The sequence below is a fragment of the Anas platyrhynchos genome, chromosome 9 (assembly GCF_047663525.1).
Source record: "Anas platyrhynchos isolate ZD024472 breed Pekin duck chromosome 9, IASCAAS_PekinDuck_T2T, whole genome shotgun sequence".
Taxonomy (NCBI): domain Eukaryota; kingdom Metazoa; phylum Chordata; class Aves; order Anseriformes; family Anatidae; genus Anas; species Anas platyrhynchos.
The window spans coordinates 18,416,572-18,438,236 of NC_092595.1; positions in this window are offsets into that span (position 1 = coordinate 18,416,572).

Consider the following 21,665-nt stretch of genomic DNA (forward strand, 5'->3'; position numbering starts at 1 on the left):
AACAGAGAAATAAGCACAAGTCCTCTGACATTCACCAGGGGTCCTGATGGAACTTGCCTATTGATTTTTGCAGAGGGAAACAAAATAAAAGGCAGCATCGCCCCATGCCAAGGCAGCAGCAGAGCACCAGGAAGATGTGGCAGTGGCTCTTCCCTTTCCATGCAAGTCAGGTGCTGGCCTGCCATGGACTGAATCAACCCGGGCCTTTCTCTGGAGTAAAACAATTAATTTCCTCTTTTAAATGGAAAGTAGCATTGATCAAATCCATGAGACTGACACCAGAGCGTGTGTGTCAGGGGGTCCCCTGTTCACAGCTTTGAACCAGCAGCTTGCTTGCATCAGGCTCATTATTCTCCAGAAAGCAGCCTCAGGTGATGGCCTGCTGCCCTTTGTTAATGGAAATATGCACAAGTGCTTCAAACAATCTACAAGTTTCAGTATTTGCAAATAGAACTGGAATACTCTCATTAAATAAATAAATTAAAATAACACAAAACTGGCAGTAGTGGTAGGGAAGGCAAGTTACTCTCCAAATTCCAAATATGTCATTGAAAATGTACAGGAAGGCATCCAAATGATTACAAAATTAGTCACATTAAAGGTCTAAAATTTTAAGCATCTTTACTTGTTTAACGTTTCAATATTTAGTAACAGTCGCAGTCATGTTATCCTGAAGCACCTCCAGATTTCAATTATTTATCTGGATAAGTGGCTTCCTTTACAAGTATTAAGAGAAATCACCCCAGTTATTGTATGCCAAGTTTCAGGCTAAAATAATCTTTCAATAGGTAATCTTCTCCAGGTGTCGGCCATGTAGTCTGAGGCTTAGAGGAAAAACACTGACAGTGAACTTAGGGTTTCTCACTAACACAGCTTAAAAATTGTGACTCTCACCTTGCAGTGGAGAAATTACATGCTGTCCATAAAATACCGTGCTCAAATCCGCTGTCATCTCCATTATTAAGCAAGATTTCAGTTTAAAACTGTCACCTTACTGGCTTCATTAAAGCCACCTGATATTTTATTAGGCCTTTGTAACAGAAGTTCCATCTCTTGCAGGTAATTAAGTTGAATCCCAGGAACAATTTACATGACTGATCTTTCATTAAGCATAGCAGCATGATAGCACTTCCAAAGTAACAGATCAGTGGGAATTTTATGACCCCTTATTAGAGGAGCCGTCTGCTACCTTGTCTCTTTTCACCTTTTAAAAGTGTACCACTTCATGTAGAGGAAAAAAAAAAAAAAGTCAAATGATTAAAGAGAGAGCATAAGAAAAATGCCTTAATACATGCTAAACCAGCCAGAATGTGTTTATCTTTTACTGAGCTGCATCTATTCCAGAGTTCAGCCCAGTGTATTAACAGTCCATAACTATATCAGGCTGGAAGAAAATGCGATTTTAAAGTCCTTAAATCATCCAGCTTTTCCACCTGCAGTTCCAATAATGGCTTGCACTAGATACTGTGCTATAAAAATGAACAGAACACAGCCATGTGCTCAAAGTATACTTTCATTTTCCCTTCCTATTCCACACTGGTAACAGATCAGCTAGGTAGAAAGCATGAAGACAAACTGGAACAAAAAAATAAATCATAATAATTTCTAAAGGAAGAGACCACAAAGAGAGAGGATGCAACAGTTTTTGCTAGTCTTAGTACAATCTCCTTCTAAACACCCCAAAATAACTACAAGAGGCAACGCAATTACCTGTAGCCAAAGGTAGAGGATCAATCCAGTAGTTTCCAAGGAAAGTTGCAGTGCTCATCCGCAGCTGAGCTGAGCTGAATTTGTTGCCATTCCTAGGAATTCATGCTGCACCCAGCCGGGGAAGCACGTCGATCCCTACTACAGCTATCATGGATTGAGCCTTTTGTTCCTTCTCCCCTCTCCTTAGGGACAGAACTGATGGTTAGGCAGCAGCAGGAAGCATTGGGCCACCTAGGAAGGGGAAAGGAAATCTATTACCATTATGTTCTTCAAAAAATAACAGGTGAGTAATTTTCCCCTAATAAGAATTAGTAAGAATTATCCTGGATTAGTCTCACTCCTGGAAGGCAAACAAGCTCCAGGTACCTCAGATGTATCTTTTATAAACAAACACTTATCATCCTTCAGTCAGTATTAAAATATAAAAAAATAAAGAAAAAGGACGCACATTTCAAAAAGGATGCAGAGACCAGACATACAATTGATAAATTCAGCTGCCTGTTGTTGCACCCACCCAGACCCCCAACAAATATATGTGAAAAAGTGGGGAGAGACAGTGAAAAAGTGGCTTGCAGACAGCACTGTAAATACCTGATCTATATTTTTATGTCACAGGATAAGCAGGGAGCATACCTGAAACAACAAGATTGCCAAAACTGTTTAAAATGATTTTATTTATATTTTTTTATGTCATAGGGGGAGTTTTTCTACAGAGGTGTCCACAATTTAACTGGAAACATGTTGGGGGTCTACAGCTCAAAACACTTGAAAAACCCTGCACAGAGTACTTTGTACCCCTTCCGGAAACGCTGTGGCTGGTAGGGAGGACATTTGAGTGGGTGGGAAAGCACTAGTTAAAAGAGCAGGATCTAAGCCCAAAATCTGAGGAAGCCCACGAAGCAGAAGGGCTCTAGTTCTTACCTTTACGTTTGAATGCAAGTGTTAGGATAAAGACTACAAGCAAAAGTACCAGAGAGGGAACACAGGGGAGACACTGGTTTAAGATAAGAGGCATGGAAGTAGCTTTAGGTAGTGCTGTGGCACAAGGCAGCTGGGGGGCTACAGAGCTGAGCTCCAAGAAGTTCTACCCTTCCCCAGTTCCCAAAGACGGACCCCAAAAACAAAAGATGTAACCTGAGCTCTTGCTTTCCCTTTGCTTTCTCCACCTCATTTCCAGTCCCGTATTCAAGAGCTGGACTTGAGCAAGCTCGCAATGTTCTGCTTGTCTGATGTTGAAAAGACCAGCTGATGTGGAAAAGCTGAGGGCACGTGTCTTCTCTGGAAGCAAGAAATTGAACCAGAGCCCCCTCCTCCTTCCTGCTAGGGACCTGTCAAGAAAGAGTGAAAAGGAATTTTGGGAGGCTGGCGGATAGCCCCCTTGCCATAAGGACTAATATCACAAAGTCATTAGGCCTGGAAAAAGCTGAAGGTACAGGTAAATGTTCCTTCGTAACGCACACTGTGATCAAAGGCACTCCATCTGCAAGTCTTGGTACAAATCACTGCCAGCTGGCCTGCAAACCATGGGCTGGGGGCTGTTCTCTTACCCACGTGCTCCCAGCCTGCTAGGACAACAGCAGTCAGTTCTCTACCTTTGTGACACAAGCTGAGCACTTACCACAAGCCAAAGAAATGTTCCCTGCCCTCCAGACCATCATACAGCTATCAGATGCATAAAGCTCGAGCGAAGGAGTTAGCTCAATTCAGTGAGCATTAGACATGAGGCTGAGCCACCAGAATGGTCTGGCCCGATCGATTCCTATTTTCTTTTTCCTTATCTCCCAGTTTTCCTCTTCTTTCATGCCAACAACTAAATGAGGCACAACAGTATCACCATCCTCAGTTTCTACTTCAGGGCTTGCTAAGAGTGAGCGAGCATGCTCAGCCTGAATAAAACACTTTCTGGCAAGTGCAGGATGTGCTGAAGAGAAAGGAGTGTGACATTGAATATCACCACTGGAAGATTTTAGGCAGGGAAGAAGGCAAGAAAAGGTGCCCTCTGTGCAGGGGTTCTCTGTAGAACTGTTTTTCAGAGCTCAGAGAGAAGTGCTGTGGTGTTTTGACAGCCATGTCCTCTGAAACAAGTCTGCTGTCTCTTCAAATAGCAGATCTTGATGAACAACTCAGGGTTTCATGTTACATGCTTAGAAAATTACTTTGAACCCAAGAGGGATGAAGAATCACAGGACACCGTAATACTATTCATAATCCCTAGGTGATAGAGACTTCAATATTAAACAGCTGCAGGACTGTGAAGAAAGAGCCTGAATCTCCTTTCATACCTCTTTGTCTCTTTCATCTTTACTGAAATTTGTGCCTGGTGCCAGGTCACTGCCCAAAGCACAGCAAGCACTATTTTTTTTATTGTTATTATTTTTTTAGTTTTGGACGTGGTTCCTTAGATTTGATAGTGCTTCTTGGTTGCTTGCCTTTGAACCCAGTACTGAAAATACACACCAGAAAGAAGAGGAAAAGCAAGAATATCAAAAGCATGGCCAGCAATGTTAGATGAACATGCAAACAAAAACGTCTCACTGAGAACCCAAGCCAAACAACTGCTTGGACATCCTCCGTTCTCCCCTCTTTTGTGGGGGATAATGCAGTGAATAACCCTTTTGTTCAGATACTTGGGAAATTGCCCTTGCCTTGGTTTGTCATACCCAAGCCTGCTGCAAATTGGACCACACAGGAAGAATCAGCTGTCCCTCCTAGCAACACGCAGCATCCTATACATACGCCTAACATAATTAGCACCTAACCAAATCTCAGTATTTCATGGTTGACAGAGTTCTCAGTGCAAGAGGCAGGGGCGCTTTTATTTATAGCATCGGCACCTATTATACAAATTCAAATAAACTTGGAGTCAGCAAATGGCAGAAATTGATCTAGCCTTTGCTGTGTAAGTATCCTCTGTTTTGCAGCCCAAATAAAATAAAAGCCAAAGGAAACAAATTCTACTACATATAGAAATTGCAATGCTCCTGTTCAGAAGGGCCCAGCGACAACGATGGGATCTAAGAGGACCTTCACCAAAAATAGCATTTGTTCAAACCCTGAGCGTGGACCTCTGTACCTAGGATCGTTGACTTCTCTTGGCTCAGCAGCCTCTTCACCCTGAGGCCAGCTACCTGTGCACAGCACTCAGCGTGGCCTCAGCAGCTCCACCTTCACCCTGGCCTACTCCCCAAAACCACTCTGCATCCTGTGCAGGCAGGCATCTAGGTGGGGTTTGAATATCTCCAGAGAAGGAGACTCCACAACCTCTCTGGGCAGCCTGTCCCAGTGCTCTGTCACCTCGCAGTACAGAAGTGCCTCCTCATATTGGCCTGGAACCTCCCGTGCTTCAGTTTGTGCCCGCTGCCTCTCGACCTGTCACTGGGCACAACTGAAAAGAGACCAGCTCCATCCTCTCGACACCCTCCCCTCAGGTATTTATATACATTAATGAGGTCTCCCCTCAGTTTTCTTTTCTAGGCTGAACAGGACAAGTTCTCTCATGCTTGTCCACGTATGAGACATGCACCAGCCCTCTAATCATCTTCATAGCTCTCCTCTGAACTCACTCCAGTAGTTCTGTGTCCCTCTAGTACTGGTGAGCCCAGAACTGGACACAGTGCTACAGATGTGGCCTCCCCAGGGCTAAGGAGAGGGGCAGGCTCACATCCCTCAACCTGCCGATAACACTCTTCCAAACGCACCCCAGGATACCACTGGCCTTCTTGGCCCCAAGGCCACATTGCTGGCTCCTGGTCAGCCTGCTGCCCACCAGGACCCCCAGGTCCCTCTCTGCAGAGCTGCTCTCCAGCAGCTCAGCCCCAGCCTGTGCTGGTGCTTGGGGTTATTCCTCCCGAGGTGCAGGACCCTGCAACTTGCCCTTGTTGAATTTCATGAGGTTCCCCTCGGCCCAACCCTACAGCCTGTCAAGGTCCCTCTGAATGGCAGCACAGGTCTCGGGGGGTTCAGCCGCTCCTCCCAGCTCTGTGCCACCAGCAAACTTGCTGAGGGTTGTGAGAAAAATCCGCAAAAAATTCTCTCTCTAGGTTGTCGATGAGTGAATTGGACACCGCTGGGCACAGCACTGACCCCTGGCGGACACTGCCAGATACAGGCCTCCAACCAGGCCATCACCGAGCACAACCCCCGAGCTCTGCCATCCAGCCAACTGCCGACCCAGTTACTGGCCTGTAGTTGCTGGGTCCTCCTTCTTGCCCCATTTGAAGGCTGGAGTGACCTTGGCTCTCTCCCGGTCCTCAGGCACCTCTGCAGTTCTCCACGACCTTTCAGAGATGCTGGAGAGAGGCCTCAGCACCCATGGGTGCAGTCCATCGGGGCCCATGGATTTGTGGATGCCAGGTTTGTTTAGATGATCTCTGACCCAATCCTCTTCGACCAAGGGAAAGTCCTCCTCTCTCCAGACTTCCTCTTGTCTCCAGGGTCTGAGATTCCTGAGGGCTGATCTTAGCAGTAAAGACTAAAGCAAAAAACACATTCAGCACCTCTGCCTTCTCGTATCCTTTGTCACCAGGGCACCCGTCCCATTCAGCAGTGGGCCAACATTTTCCCCAGTCTTCCTTCTTCTACTGATATATTTGAAGAAGCCCTTCTTGTTGTCCTTGATATCCCTTGCCAGATTTGATTCCAACTGGGCCTTGGCCTTGCTTGTGGCATCTTTGCATACTCTGACAGTATCCCTATATTCCTCCCATGTGGCCTGTCCCTTTTTCCACATGCTGTAAGCTTCTTTATCCTGTCTGAGGTTTACCAGGAGCTCCCTGTTCGTCCATGCAGGTCTTCTGCCCCCTTTGCTTGCCTTCTTATTCATAGGGATGCACCGATCCTGAGCACAGAGGAAGTGATACTTGGATACTGACCAGCTGTCTTGGACCCCCCCTTCCTTCCAGGGCCCTAACCCATGGAATTCTTCCAAGTAGATCCCTGAAGAGGCCAAAGTTTGCTCTCCTGAAATCCAGGGTCGCAATCCTGCTTTTTGCCCCGATTCCTCCTCTCAAGATCCTGAACTCCATGTGGTCACTGCAGCCAGTGATGAGAACGATCGTTGTGTTAAAGACACTGAAAGCAAACACCTGGTCTAGGAACCTTCAGCTTTCTGTTGCTTCAGTTCTACAAAAATATAAGCAACTCAATACAGGCGAGAAACGTTATTTATTCCCACCTATTACAGTTGCCCCCTCTTCCCTTATTTCTGTTATTTACTATCCTAGACGATTTTAAGATTAAAGTTACGATCAAATTCAGCTGACATGGAAGTTGGGTTTATCTTCCAAGGGATTAAGGCAAAGCAGCTGGTTTTCCTTTGGGGAAAAAAGAAGGTTTGTAGTTACTCACTCCTATTTACAGCACACGGTACACACACACAGCAGTGCTCCAGTTTCATGAACATATCTGCAGTGTCTGAGCCTCACGATTTTACAGACCAGGAATTGAGAGCTGAGCCCCTTGCAGACCTCAGCCGTGAAGGATGTTGTTCCAGGACTCTCAACTTCAGCCAACTTGCCAGCAGTCACCAAATTCTGTCTGCTATAGCAGGCATTTGCCTTGTAAGGGACTGACAAAGGATTATTTAATTATACATGTAAAACATTTAGAAGAACAGGTTGCTATGAAACCTCTCTCACACACACCTCACACTTTCATTTCTTCTAAAACTGGCTTAATCTCACACGACATGCAGGGCAGCTGTCCACTGATTAGAAGTGACTGATCCATGAGGTCAGCTGGATGCCACAATTAGGAGGCAATAGTGCCAATGGATAAGCAACAAAAATATAATTAGATTAGCTCTAACCCAGCTGTATTACATTACCCCCATTACACAGGCCAGATAGCCTGCTGCTAAAGCAAGCTCTCTGAACACCCTTTTCTTGTCCCCATACACCCCTTCACACCTTTCTTCCCAGGAGCAAAGGCAACCCAAATGAATACAAACAGATGCCCCAAAGCTATGCTGCAATCTGTTTCTCGGCCCACTCTTTCTTTGTAGCGTATAGGTAGCAAACCCAGATGCCTTTATGTATGGAACACCCTCCAGCAGCAGCCTCCATTTCCCTGTGTTTCGGTCTTCAAGGCCCATTAAATTGCATCCCTCTCCACAATTTCACCTATTCACGAGGTTTGTGAATTTAGTCTTAAACCTAGGAAAGTACTGGCTAGCAGATTGTGCGGACACAGCTAGTCCCTGTTCTGCCAGTGAGGAGGCTGGTCAGGAGAAAATTTATAGGGTCTCATTAACGTCCAGGGGAAATATGTTTGGGTTTGTTACAGCTGAAGCACCACTAACATACATTTTTCTCAGGATTTCTCAAAACATCTAAAAGAGGTGCATCAACAGCTGCACAACCACATCAATTGACTGTGCCAGGAGCTGTTGAAAATTCCTTACTGCAGAGGACATCAGAGCACACTTTTGATCAATTCAAGCATGATTCTACAGTTAGCCTCCTGGCAAGCAGTATTTGCACAGATCTGCTGATGATAACTGGGCTGCCCTATCCCACAGCTCCCCATTTACACGGGGATTTGTCTTGCTGTCCTTGGTGCACACGCAGGCCCTGCTGTCTTCACAGTTAGCCTAGAGTGCTCTGGATAAGTGGGACAGGAAGTTGGCAGAAGAGTTTTTAATCACACAGGGTTCTGATTTCATTGGTATTCTTTCAGATTTATACTAAATCCCTATAAAATCTTACAAAGAGCAGAAAATCTGGTCTGTCAGCCATGTCAGCTTGTCCCCCAAGAGTCAACAGAACATACTCCCTTTGTCCCATCCCACTCTGCCATGAGGAACCTAAAGATCTCTTACGTTAAGTACCTCTATATAAGAATCTAAACATCTTCTACTATCTTTATTGTCCAAATTAAATAGATGAGACACTGTGGGTAGTGGAGGACGTACACTGTGCGACTACTGGCAATAGGCAATTTAAATATACAAGTCACTTAAAAGAAAAAAATGGTACTCTTCTGAGCTGATATGCCAATCTGTGTTTTGCGGCTTGTTATTTATCACCTCTCTCAGATCTCAAACGAACCTGGTGGTTCTGAGTGCAAGAAAGCCTGGCCCCCAGCAGCACCTAATACTGCATCCCAGGATGAACGTACTAGGCTGCAAGCAGGAAGCACCTCTTGTATTTAAACCACTTTTAAGTCACAAAAGAAGTTAGTGTCCCACGACCTACCCCAAGCCAACCACAGAACATCCACGTTCCTGACATGCCCCTGGCACATGGCTGCGGGTATGATGTTGGCACAAGTATATGATGGATCCATGGGAATGCCTAAAGATGTACATTGAGTTGGCTCACACGCCCCTGATACAAACTAAAATATCGGCTTCCCTAGCAGGGGAAAAGCAAGAGGTGTTGGCCTCAAAAGGCCAACAATAAGCAATAGCATCACCTTTCTTCAAAAATCTCTAGTGTAAGTCTGGTGGGTAGGCATATACATTTCAGGTCTTTTTCAGGGCATGTTTGCAACAAACACCTTTACTTAAGAGTCTTATTTTATAGTTCCTGTAAACATTTTAAGAGGGCAGCAGACAGTTACAAGAGACAGAAGATACAAACACCTCAAAACACTCCTGTTTGTTAAAATTCATATTTGATGAGTAATGCAGCCTTCGGGTTACTATGGCAGCAAGATCCATCGCCTAGGTGACCAGGCACTAATGATGTCAACATGAACCTACCCCTCCACACACAGAGAGCACATTATTAGACTTCCATTTCTTGCAAGACCTTTATCTTCCTACCAACAGACAAAACAGTAACAGACCACATGGACGACCTCCACGAGGACTGAGCTCTCCTGACAGCATCAGCCTGTGTTGTTTCGGACTGTTTCAGAGGGCATCACCTGTGTGAGAGCTGGGCAGTGTAGGCATCCAACATGTGCAACCTAATTTACTGATAAGAGTAGGAAGCAGCAACAGAACTTACATAAAAGCAAATTCTTGCATAAAAGGCAAAGATTCTCGTGAGCAAAGAGGCAATTTGAGAGGGCCTGTAGTATAGATCAGCAGTAATCTCTTGGAAAATGCATTAATGCATTAATAAATGCATCAGCCCTCCTGTGCCACGCCTTGGTGAGAGGTTGGGTGTCTTCAGACAGCACTGCATCTGGCTGAGAACTTGCTCTCAGTGACAGACACTGCATGGTTTCGCTCCTGCTGTTTAACTCTGGATGTTCGATATACTTGTGAGAACAGATGTGTTTGTTTCCGACCAAGCACCATATACTTTCATATGATACTTACAAGCATCATATACTTTCTTTGAATCGCTTTGATTCAAAGAAAGGATAAACCCGAGTCTCCTGACAAACAAATACTGATTTTTTGGTAATACTACATTATCAGTAGCTTCCACAGTGTAAGGGGATTTTGGTTGATTGGGTTAAATGGAATGGAGTGGAACTGGGATTTTTTCATTTCGTTAAAGGCTGCCTTTATATCTCACTAAGAAATTAACTGAGGTAGATATGCATTTCCCTCCACTTTAATAAAAGGGCATGACTCATTTATTTCTGCATTTTGCTTTAAATATCCTGTCTTCATTGTGGTTTGCTTTGTTCAGCTATTCTATCAACTTCATACATCACCTGCTGTAATGATACAGGAACTGAAATTGGTCCTCTGTGGTTCTTTCACGCTTTCAATACCTCTTATCAACATTGTGCTGACCTTTAACCATCACTCACTTCACTCGCCCAGCTCACGTACTTGAAACCCCCAAAGACAGTGTTTCTTTGATCACGCTTTCCTAGATGGTAAGAGATTATGCTGTCTTGACAAAAAAAAAAAATACTTTTTCAAACCTTTACCCTTACCAACGCATACATGGATTTTGAACTGCAGCTTAAATTTTCACAGGTAGAGTAAGCTCTTACAGCGTCACTGACACTTCAGTAGTTCAGGAAAACTCTTCAATCCAATTTATTTGTCTGAAATCTGTTTGCTTCCTTTTCTTTTGACCATCTTTCACTGCCTATTGCCCCGTGTTTCTTATGTTAAGACCACAGTGTCTTTTACCTGCTTACCTATGCATAAGTTGAGCAAAGAGCATCAGAGGCCAAGTCAATCATAATTTGGGAGAATGAAAGAATAACTCTCTTCCTGATAGGCAAGAAAAGTGGCTTTATCTCAGTGGCTGACGATGGGATAACACTGCAAGAGGAAAACAAGGCCAAAGTAGTCCTAGATCTGAGAAGAAAAAAGACAAAATTCAAAGACAAGGGAACCTTGGGCAGATGAGAGGAACAAGAAGCCTATTTCTACAGCAAAGGTTACTTTACACTGAGGCTAGACAAGGACAACAGGCACTAGGAGAAAACAGGGACTCTGTTTCAGCAAAGAAGACATCTGCTGGCAAACAGCTGCTGGGCCCTGAAAGATTCAACCTCAGCACAGAGAACACTTGAGCAGTGGAAAACAAAAAATAAGGGCACAAATGAATCAATGTTTTATTGTTTGATGAGAACTGCACATGCTTTGTTGTGGATAAAAGCAGACTGAAGTTTGAGAAGCTTTTATATCTGCAGGTCTCCACCACAAAAAGGCCCTTCAGAGGTGAACCGCAAACCAAAAAGACCCACAGGCCCCCACTGTGGTCAAAGGAGAGGGACTGAGACTCAGCCCTGGCCTGGCCAGCAGCAGCAAAGTCCAAAGCCCGTGGAAGAGAAGCAGCACGACACACATGCCCTGGCTGGTTTGCTGGTATCGAAGAACAGTGTCTTTTTGCCATTTTCAGATAAAATGATGGTGGTAAACTGTATGCATCCACATGGTTAGCTGGCCAAGGAACCCTTTTTTTTTTTTTTTTTTTATTATTAATTATGAAACGTTGTATTTTCAACTTATAGCCCTATCAGTCCTCCTGAGCCAGAAGGTCTTCACCCAAGGTCAGTATGTCTTTCTGGATAACTGGGTACCTTTAATGAATAACTGAATTTTAAACAGTGAATTTAATTAAAATGCATCACCGTGCTAGAGAAAATACACGGCACTTGTGACTATGCAATACTGCACTCAGTGCAGAGGTACGAGATAAGGTACATTTGGGGCTTGCATATCACTCTGCATGACTTAACTTCCTATTACTTTCTACCTTTTTAAGTGCATCTTTGTATTTATATATTCAGAAAAGATAACGCACTAACCAAACATTTCAGAACTGCCAACAGCAGTGGAAATCTTACCATTATGAGACTGGAACCATGGTTAACTGTTCAGAAACGAGACTTCCTTCATTAAGCATTTGGTTGGTCTTTTCTGCAGGAACGGTGAAATGCTGCATGCTTCTTACTCTGTAGCCCTGAGAAACAAAATGGATCCTAAATGCTGCCATTCATTTTGACTTCCATCTTTATCACTCTCAAAAATGAGATGCAACAACAAGGAAAGCCAGCAAGAATGTGCCTTTTGTTTCAAACTGCAAGAGAAGCTTATAATGGCATGTGAAAGGCAGCAATATAAAGCTTCATATTTTACATAATGAAAAACAAGAGAAACTTTCTTTGCAGGGAAGTCCCACACCAGAGAAAACCTAAAAGAAACCAACAACATACAACCGCTTGAAAGAATCATCAAAGGAGACCAACAAAGAAAGGGGGCACAGAACCTTTGGACTTTTTTTTCCCCTTTTCATAATGCATAGAGGACACGAAAGGTTGTTTTTATGGTTGGCTTCTTTGTTTTGTTTTGTTGTGTTTGTTTTGTTGTTTTTTTTTTTTTTAGTAGTTCTTTCTTAATCTAAAAACAATCTGTTGTTCCTACTTCTTTTTTACATTAAATTTTCAAGTCTTGCCTAGAAGCAAGGCTCTGAGGCAAACAGCAAAGATATGCACAAGACAGGGTCAAGCACACTGTCAAGGACGTTTGGTTATTGGTCCATCTTGCATCGGATTCTCAAGGCTGCAAATGGAAGTCAACAAATCTGAGGATTCAAAAACCAAACTAAACCAAAACTAGTCTGGCTGCAACAGAAGTTTCAAATTGGAAAAAAAAAAAAAAGTATCACTACATTGCTAAGGGTGAGCTAATGGTGGCGGCCTGCAGCTCCCTCCTGAGGGGAGCAGAGGGGCAGGCACTGAGCTCTGCTGTCTGGGGACAGTGACAGGACCCAAGGGAATGGCATGGAGCTGGGACAGGGGAGGGTCAGGCTGGGAGTTAGGGACAGGTTCTGCACCCAGAGGGTGGTCGGGCACTGGGACAGGCTCCCCAGGGCAGTGGGCATGGCACTGAGCCTGCTGGCATTCAAGAAGTGTTTGGACAACACTCTTGGACATAGGGTTTGGATTCTGTGTGGTTTTGGTCTCCGGGTGGTTTTTGGACTCAGTCCCTGTAGGCCCTTTCTAACTCACGATATTCTACGGTTCCATGTTAATGGCCTCCAAAAATTCACAGCTATTTTTGGGCATAGGAAACCTGTCCTTGATACCTGTAGTGAAATTGGTGATAAATAAAATGCCTTTTCATGCCTTTGACAGTAATTTGCATTGATGGGTCTGTGACTGAGTATCTGTTGCATTTTGGTTGTAGACAATCTCTCTAGGCATGTCTGGAAGAAGTCACTCTTAAGGAAAAGGAGCAACCATTTTGTGCATCCAGTGAGAACTCCCGTGCTGTTGGGATTTCAGTAAGCATCAATGAGACACTGCCTCTGTAAGGCTTGGCCTGTTCTCAGGTTCCAAGAAACGCTATAAGCTAACTTCCATCCCCATACTAAGTTTCAAAACTGAAGTTCTGCCCGTAAGCTGTGCTGATGTAGCAGCGTCGGGCTGCTGCTAAAAACCAAGCACCGGACCATGACATCAGGCACCCATGTCTGAACCAGAGCTGCTCCTTGCTCAGCTCCTGTCAAAGGCAGGCAGGCAAGCCAGCACTTCACATTGAAACTAGAAGAGGAAAAGTTCTCCAGTGTCAGGACACAAGTTTGAGATACCTGATTAAAGCCTGCGAGTTAAGTTCTAAAAGGCAAGTCTGCATAGTCTAGACAAAAAGACCCATCAACAAATCATGGAAGGTCACTAACGTTCTACCACATCTTGAAGCACTTCACCTACCTCTCTCTCCTTCCCTTCTCAATGTGATACTGTTTACCACTGCCAATCCATGCTGTTTCCTGTCCAGAAGCCTGAATTTTTCCCAGGATGTCTGCTAAATCAGGCAACGTTTCCATGAATAGGCTTTAAGTTACCTTTTGAGGCAGGCTTGAAGCCCAAATCCTTTTTGCTGCTGAAGGCAACAGTACTTTCTCAGTCAGCTGGTCTCTTTTCTGAGTAGAAAAGCAGCAGCAGAGCTGTGGGAGAACTGGAGACTATTATTTCTTGAGCATCAATAGAACCAACTTCAACATTCAAGTCTGTTGTAGCTGTAAACATGCCAAATAATTCTCTCTCCACCATTCTTTTTATAAAAGGAAGAACCTTTTTTCTCTTTCAGATTGGTTGTTGGTGAAACTATCTGCTAAGAAAATGCATCTTTTTTATTTATAAAGCAAACACATCACATTTGGAATTCAGTAAGAGGAAGCAGAAATGGCACATCTGACAACATTTTGCCAGTTTCTTTCTCAGGGTAGAACTAAGCTTTCAAAACTGAAAAATGACTGTAACTGTTTTCCCCGTTCCACATGTATGTTTTTGATGGATTGCCTAATGCATGTTGAGTTGGGGATGCTGAGTGCCGGCTCATGTTCTCAAACTCATGTAGCTATGGTGCCCTAGTTAGGATTAAATGGTACATTATACCCTAAAGACACCCTCTGCTAAAGCCTGCTAGGTATTTTCTGGCATCATGCTTTAGGATTGGAGCTGGCTGGGAATTTTCCATAGGGAAGAGCTGAAAGAGAATTCTGTTTGGGGGAAAGAGGCAATTTTCCATTAGGACTTTTTTTTTTTCTGCCAAAGAAGTCATTAAAAAAAAAAAAGGTTGGTTCATACAGAGGACTGACACACAGTGCTTCTTGTTGAATTGACTTAGGCTAACCAAACTGCTCAGCGTCCGAGAGGAATCACATCAACTCTGGGTACTTTCAGACAGAGACAGCGCAGAGAGCCCAGCTCCAGACAATGCCAGGGCTGGGATGACAGGTTTCTCATGGCCCAGCCCCAAGCTTTCTAGCAGCAGGGGGGCACTTCCTAGTCATCCCCAGATGCCTTCTGAGGTAGCATTCCCACCTCCACGTCCCTTCCTCCCTGCTGAGTGTCCTTGTCCTCCTCCCATCCCCTTCAGTCCCAGCCCCCCTGCAGGACAGCGGTCTCCTTTCTCCCAACCCCTCCCTGTCTCAGCTCCCACCTCTGCCCCCACCCTGGGGTAACATACCTGCTGGCTGCTGCTCAGCAGCTCCACTTCCATGCTAGGAACAGTCAGAGCTCTCTCCTTCTCCTTCACTGGGTGCCTGCACCCACCCACGGGCTCCCCATGCAGAAGCAGCAGTGAACTGGGCCATGGGCAGACCCAGCGGCCACCTCCGTGCTGCTCCCCGTGCCACGGCAAGAAGAGTAGGACACAAACCCACTGGACAGCCTCCAGTCCTCTGCTCCTGCAGCAAAAACTTCTCCTACAGCTGCGAATGTTCCTAGGCTTGGATTTTGCTAGTCCTCTTCTGCATTACAAACAAAAGGAACCCACTCTGAGAACACCACCAGCTCACAGACGTTCCCAGCCATAAGCACAGGGAACACCACGGGACTTGAAGACATCTGCAAAGTGGGAATGATGCCCTGCTTGGACAACAAGCCAAAGTTAGCCCAACTCTTTTACACTCCCCGCAGGGAGAGAGGAGGATGATCTGAGTCACATTTGACTGATGTCTTTTTGCCTAGGATGACTAATTCTTGGAGCTTTAAAAAAGCTGAAATCAGCCAAGTTTCATTACTTCCATTTTTGTCTCCATCAAAGCACCCCAAATCGGGGCCCTGATCACAAGAAATAAAAGCAGCTGCAGCCTTCCTGGCAGCAGGTTTGTTGCACTGCCTTTTGCTGACAACTGCTGCCTGTTGAACTTGCTGACCAGGGTGGACATTTCAGAGTCCTCTGACTGCTGCTGTAGGGCAGACTTTCATTTCTCTAGCACATGCATGTCTAGCTGGATACCGCTGACCTACATAGCCCACCGCAGCCACAAGAGGCTTCCTGGACAATACCAAGACATTTCAAGCCCTGAAACCAATGTGACCATGAACAAGCACTATCTGGCCCAGATCTGCTTCCACGCCGTCTAATCCTGTCGAGGCAAAAACCAACAGAAAAGTACGTGAACTGACAGAATTTTCTTCAAGGTATGAAGAACACCAGGTCAGAATTACCAGTCCTCTATCTGGGTAGAGATGCCTCCTCACTTAATCTTCTGCCTCCTACAGGTAAAAGCCACACTGTAAGATAAAGGCAATCAAAATTTAAACCATCTCCTGGCAGGCAAAGGCCTTTAGACCCTTGATCTGTGGACTTTCTCCCCACCACACATCAAGAAAACAAAGTCTCCCTGTACAGTGAACATAAGCCTGGAGACACCGCAGACCTTTCAGAAGCAAACCACACAACTCCAGAGGTTCAACAGCCAAAGGCCGAAGGATGTCACTTCAGCAGCTTACCTCTGACAGCACTATTTCCAGCAGCCTTCAAACCGCACAAAACCGTGGCCAAGGGTGAGGTTGGAGAGGTGTGGAGAACGTTGGCACAGAAAGCAGTTTCACAGGCAACAGTGCCACAGGTATCATCACCACCCGGTGCTCTTCAGAGGAGGCTCCGGGCCAGCCCTCGGAACAGCCTTCAGATCAGGCCATGAAAGTCAGTTGTCTGGGCAATGTTTCAAGCTCATTTGTCCCTTTGGTGTACCAATTTAAACAGTCTTTGATTTCTAATTGCCTTTTCTTATCCTGAGCATGCTAATGAATAAGACACAAAGCAGTGGAGGGGAACTGGGTCTGGCTGAGATACTTGCCGTGCATGTCAATTGCAAGGGTCAGTCTGAACCTGGGCACTGGGGGCAGAGATTAGTCCTCAAACCTGTCACTTCTGGTAGTGGCACAGCAAATCAAACAGACGCAGCAAAAGCAGTCTCTTTAAGTCTATTGGACTGAGAGAACAGAAAATCTAAGATCTCATCTCCTCTGCAGTGTTTGGAAGATTCAGTGCAGGCTGTTGCCTAGTCACAGGATGATATGAATACAACCTACGTGAAGAGCAAGGTTCACCTGTAGCAACACCCTGTTGGCTAGCCCTAGATCAGGAGGAAGGAGACTGCACCAGCCACCTCCCTACTGCAGAGAAACGAGAAAAGATTGCAAAAGCTCACTAACTGACAGAGCCCATCACTGACACCAGAAACCCAAACACAGAAGCAATGCGTCCACCTCTGGCTCTAAAAAAACAGGAAGCATTTCCAAAGCAGAGGTGAAACACCAGCTGCTTTATCAACCCGAGAGCAACGGCCAGGTATTTATTCAGTGCCCTGCATAGCTATGTGTAGGTATTGATAGCTCCTGGCTTCCTAACATTACCCCGTCAGCCAGCCCTTAGGCCAAAGCTGTTGCACCTCAACCATCAGTGAAGTTCACCCTGGTGAAACCAAGCTACTGCTGCTCCCATCCTTCTCCAAATCACTGTCAAAATTCTCACGTACCTGATGCGGTGCTGTGAGCCCCATACGTGCTGCAGCCATTACCCGCTCTCCCTTTGCCCATTCGTTATTTTCCAGTGATAAACTGATAGGTGCCCACAGGAAACCACACAGTGCCTGCAGCAATGATATTGGGTGACAAACTTTAGAACTGGGAAAAATGATTAGACATAAATAACTGCACTTGTTATGAGACTCAGCAGTCAAAGAACATTTCCCAAAATATCCAGAAGAGCCCTTCGGAAGAGGACTGAGAAGACAAACAGCAGAAATCAGAAGGGATGGGCAGCAGTTGAAAGAAGTGATTTGTCACAAGGACTTGGATTTTTAAACTGAAGAATCAGACTCTGTAGGAGAGAGATTAACTAATGGAAAACAGTGCTGCTGAAAATAATCCTTTATAGAAATACATATAAACTCAGAAGCAAGGAGTGGAAGCACTGGAAAAGATTAAGATTTACAAACTACCATATCCCCAGACCAGAAGCAGTTCAGCTAACACGGTTCAATTAACAAAGTTATCTGAGTCAGACGGGGAAGAAACCTGCTGTTCACACTGCTGTGTCAGGAAAATGCCGGCAGCTCTGCTGCAAAACTGGATCTTTTCTGACCTTTTTATCATTGCCCTGTCTTGCTCCATGTTCCCATTCTCCTAGAGGGTTGTGCCTGCTGTGGAAGAAGCAGCGTGTGGGATGAAGCTCAACCAGGAGGCTGCAGAGAGCTGACTCCACAGCAAGGGGCAGCTGTACTGGCAGCAGTGCTGCTGCTCTACTGAGCAGGATGGAGCTGGCAGCAGAGCCCACAGAGCTGGAGAAATGAGCTAAACCCAACAGTTACACAGGAATATTTCACCTCGGGTGTTACTTGCCCCACAGATTTATTTTTATTTTTTCAAAACTATACTGTGCTTTACTGTTCATTCTGAAGAGCAATCAGTCAACATCAATATCAATGCCCTTACTAGCAATACCTAGGTTTTACAAATCTTTATTGGTTAAAAAAAAAAAAAAAACAGGACTTCATTTTTTTGGACTGGTATTTTGAGAACTCTCAGTAACTCACCATTCTCACAAATTCAGCCTACTTTGCTTTTTCACATTCAAATCTTGTACCAAAGCAGATTACAAACTACAAAAACACCTGTGCACAGATGTCACACGTCACCAATTACCAAAAGTGCGATGCATAGTCAAGGGAAATTTAATTTATACTAAAAGAAAAAACATCTCAGAAGAAACATCCAACTAAAAGAAATGAACTCACTCAGAGCATAATGCTCTTTTATGAGTTTCTGTACAGAAATGTAAACTACCCCATGCCAGTTTTCAGTTTATTCCATTGTTCCAAAGACAAAGGGGAAACACATTCAGACTGAAAAGTAGCTGTGAGAAAGGAAACATGCTTTTCCTTGGTATTTTAGTAAATTCCTCTTCACCACCATTCATTCCTCTCCCCTTCCACCTGCAGGTTCTGCTCAAAGCAAGTAGATAACCAAGAGAAGGTGGGCATTATAAACTTGAGTATATACATACTTACATATAAATAAACAATAGATATCTACAAGCTATTCACAAAATCCTTTGTCTAAGTAACAAACTTATCCCATGTTTCCCTGCAGGTTTCTAACTGTTGTGTCACACTGATGATGGCTCTATCTATGCTTTTTCTAAAGCATTGCTCTGATGTGATGTCCAACCAAGACTCAGTGCTGATCAGTATTTCTGCATATCACGAGGGCCCCTCAAACACTAAGGAAATGCAGCAGTGCATACTTGTGATTGCAGTTCAGCCCACTGGGTTTCCAGATTGTTCTACAGCCTGAAGAAACACTGTAAAAACCTAGCTCAGCCAATAAATTGTTTTTCTTTGAGATTTTTCTTCTACTTCTTTAAAAAATGTTGTAACTTTTTTTTTTTTTGTAAAAATGTATTATTGTAAATCCTTAAATGTGGCTTTTATGTAATTGTCTGGACATTAACTGGCACAACCCAGCAGTCTGTAATTCCAGAGATGTACAATAAATGAATAAAAAACAGGGAATTCAGCTGCTGCAAACCTAGTTTTATATCCACATGAAGCTTTTGCAACTTTTGCTCTCTCCAGAGTGTATTTCTCAGCCTCTCTAGGTGCCTAAAAGCTTGCAACATATTCCAATTTCTCTTAGTGATGGGCTTTCTTTTAATTCCACACAGCTTTACAATCTGTTGAAGAGCTGAGACTAAAATCATGGTTTATTCACACCTCAACTATGTAAACACTGCACTTCCAGGTATTGCATTCCTTACCTAGATGCCTTGAATTATAGTCATGAACTCTTACTTTTCTGTTTCTTGTCCAAATTTAAAGGAAAATTAGTCCTCTCCTTTAAGTCTCCAAATAAGACTAAGCAGTATTAAGTCCTGTTCAATATTTGTTTTAAGAGTAGAAGGTTTTCAATCAAAACTTGCATTTATGTCTCCCTGAATTTCATTGTGGTAGGACGTGAGGCACTCCCAAAGACTGCCACAATAGGAAGAAACAAGAAACTGTAAGGGGAACCTCCACGACAGCTTAGCACCAGGCACCTGCTGTGGAAAAAATGGAAAAAGGCGTACTGTTGACTTAATTTTGGGCAAGACAGTAGGCAACTCCACTCACGGGCGTTTATCTGAAATGGCACATACAAAGCAGTTCACATGGATATAAAAGTACCATAAATATGTCTCTCATTTTTTCCAGATACCACTCCAAAAAAAAACAGACTGTACCTTCACATTAATGCATATTTTTTATCTTCCCTCCTTCTGCACAAGCCCTCTAGATCAATCCTTTAGTTTTAACATTATTAGCAACACGTAAGGCAGTTAGGCTAGCGTCACATCCAGATGCGTGATGCTTTTCCACAGCAGATGAAATACTGTGTACTGAGTCACACGCAGCCTCAAGCCTACATAGTTGGAAAATTCTCCTGCAGTAGACGGTGAAAATCTATAGCATAATCAATCCATTTATGCTAAGTGACAAAAGACCAGTTCTGGGCAGTGCACTTCTGAGCAAGAAAAAAAAAAGCCTTATTTTTGCAGTACAAAACAGAATCTGCAGTATGAGCCTTCTACAAATAAATTAATAAATAAATAACTTTCTTTTTTAGACAGTATTTTGTTGTGAATAAAACACACTTGCCAAAAGTCTAATTATATGTTGGCTGTCTAACACAGGGTGTTCTTTTCATTGTATCAGCAGATAGCTTTAAATGGGAAGCAGAACAGGTCTCTTTTCCAAAAATAACCAATTTCGTTAAAAAAACGCAATACACTGCTGTCCCTCTCTCCTCTCCTTTCTAACCTAATTCCCATTTTGATTCCTGCCTCCAAATTTCAATCGGATCCAATCAGGTATGCTTGTAAGTACAGATTTCAGTGCTGGCAACAGCTCTCACAGAATAAGCTCAACGCTGATTTAAAGAGATGACGTGAAGTAACAGGGTTAATTTTTCTCACATACAAGACTAATAATCAACTGTAATTACAATATGCTGAAAAACTAAAAGAAACTTATAACAATTTTAACAAATAACTTTTGCAATTGCTAAAACCTTTGAAGAAAGGTATCACGAGAACCAATCAGAAGGACAACAGAAAATCAAGCCACCGCACCCAGTGAGATGGCAGCAACTCAAACAAGCAGACATGTAGGGGACAGAAAAATTATTCAGCCGAGTAGCTAGCAAAAGTCCAGAATAGAGAGAGGGCAAAGGCTGGGGAAAGAATAGCAGCAAAAGGAAAAACAGATGAAGTTGTGTCCTAGGACCAACTTGGCAGGCCAGAGAGAAGCAAACTTACTGCACGCAGCTTTGTGTGTGACCTGGTCCCACGTGCTCCAAGGGCAGCTGGTACTCTGGCTCTGAGATGTCAGCTCACGTCCCTATGATCAGGTCTGCTGCGAAAATAAACTTTACAGGTCAATACAGTATCTCTTTGCTTTCCCAAGCTCTTCTCCCTCATTTGTTTCAGTCAAACACCCATTCAGGTATCCAGCCTGAGCACTATTTTTCATTACCTACTGGAGCACCTTTTTTCATTAAAGTGCACAAGTTGACTACAGGTATAAGTTAGTCCTTCCCTTTTAATATGCGGTCTTAGTCTCAGAAGAAAAAAAAACATGCTAAAACTATGTATAAAGGCTCCAAGAAGTGTAGCTGCTAGTGCAGGCTATAATAGACTTGGTATTTTTGTCTGCAGCATTAGTACGTTCCCAGCAGGAAAGCACGCTTTTCAGTAGTTTTGCTAAACAAAACTCTGAAGAACCTACAACAAACCCTCCCGAATGTTGCTTTTTTCA